The sequence below is a fragment of the Aplysia californica genome, unplaced genomic scaffold (genome assembly GCF_000002075.1).
Source record: "Aplysia californica isolate F4 #8 unplaced genomic scaffold, AplCal3.0 scaffold01967, whole genome shotgun sequence".
In the NCBI taxonomy this organism is placed as follows: Eukaryota; Metazoa; Mollusca; class Gastropoda; order Aplysiida; family Aplysiidae; genus Aplysia; species Aplysia californica.
Genome location: NW_004799237.1, coordinates 14,055 through 15,663, shown reverse-complemented (window position 1 = coordinate 15,663; position 1,609 = coordinate 14,055). Strand labels below are relative to the sequence as shown.

At 40.3% G+C, this 1,609-nt stretch overlaps 1 protein-coding gene across 1 annotated transcript in view; it reads right to left on the bottom strand.

Annotated features, from left to right (window-relative positions):
- Positions 1–1,566, bottom strand: part of LOC106014045 — a gene marked incomplete at its 3' end in the record, with an annotated part of 7,189 nt that extends 5,623 nt beyond the window's left edge. The window contains 1 exon segment of the mRNA XM_035973725.1: positions 901–1,566.
- Positions 1,567–1,609: the final 43 nt, after the last annotated feature.

Below are 1,609 nucleotides of genomic sequence, written 5' to 3'. Positions count from 1 at the left end.
CCATCCATCCATCCATCCATCCATCCATCCATCCATCCATCCATCCATCCATCCAAACGTACACTCATCAATGCATCCATCCATCCATCCATCCATGCATGCATCTACCCAAACGTATGTACACATACACAATATATACTCAAAATCCTTCAACAGAGCAAGGTATGAGTACATGGATGGGTTCCGCGCAATTTACCGATCGGCGCCATCTTAATTGCGCTGCACGATTTCAACGATCGCATAACTGTATAATTCTTGTGAGCGCTTCAGTTTCATATCGCAATTTTAATTTTAATTTTAATTTTTTTAATGTTCATATTTTACCACTTTTGAAAGTATACGTGAATGTTCCTTGATGGGAGTGAAAGAATAACGATGGCAGTGAATTTGTAAAAAAAAAAAATATTTCAAAAATTAAAAATAAAATGAATGTAATGTACTTTGTGAATTTGAGTTTGATACGTATGGCATTGTATCATTCTTGTGGGCTGTTCAGCTTCATACGTTCACCTTAATTTAAATTCAAATTTTGATTTTCATAATTTTACACTTTTGAAGATATATGTGAATGTTCCATGATGTGAGTAAAAGAATGAAGATGGAAATGAATTTTTAAAATCATAATTATTTTTAAAAATATAATACATTAACGCAATCTTCAGATTGCCACGCAATTGTGCGATCGTTAAAACGCGCAGAGCGATCTTAAGATTACGCCGATCGGTAAATTGCGCGGAACACAATATTATGTATACAATACAATACCATTCTTAACGAACACCACGCCTCAGTGCACAGCTGCAGCTTACAGAGTTATTGAGGAATAGACGAACACGTTTGGACTGGAGACACTGCAGAAAACATGGTAGCCTACATCATTATCCTCACGGGAAAACTTACACAACACGGGCAGGAATATCCGCGGATTGAAGAGAAGCAACAATTAAGTAGGGTCAGATTGTCAGATTGTCAGATTGTCAGATACCCCCCACGGATTGTTACACTATCTCTTCCAGCACCGATAAGATAGACCACTTGCGTCAATGTTTTCCGCGAGAGATTCGTGGTTGGGGGCCTCTCTACTCTCCCCTCGCTGTGAACGATGGCTAGCCTCATATCTGTCGGTACAGGGCTAAGATTAAATCCACGAGGTTTGCTGTACGGTCCTTGGTAAAAAGCCTATTTATAAACATTATAACCAAAGATTCTGCTTCCTTGTTCAAGCATAGGTTCAAGTTGTTAGTAAAGAACGCCATGGTTCAAGTGCGTCGACTCCTCTAGGCCCTAGGCCTATTACATACCGGAGACAAAATCTCCAGTAGATCTCCACCCAGTGAAAGAGGTTTCCTATTGGCAACTATAAATAGCGCTTTGTGACTTCACGACAGTTGTTTCGCGAAACGTTTGTGACATGTGACTTTTGCTTCTGCCGACACCCGACCTACATAGATCCATAACTCTATGCATAGAGCTAGTCTGTTGCGTCAGCTTTTGGTTCTAGTCAAGGAGTTTAGAACTTTTCATCTCCTTAGTTGTAGAGGCCTAGTTCTAGTGGAAACTACAAAGGACACGGAAGGTTTACTAACCCCCCCCTCCCTTCTCTCCCCCT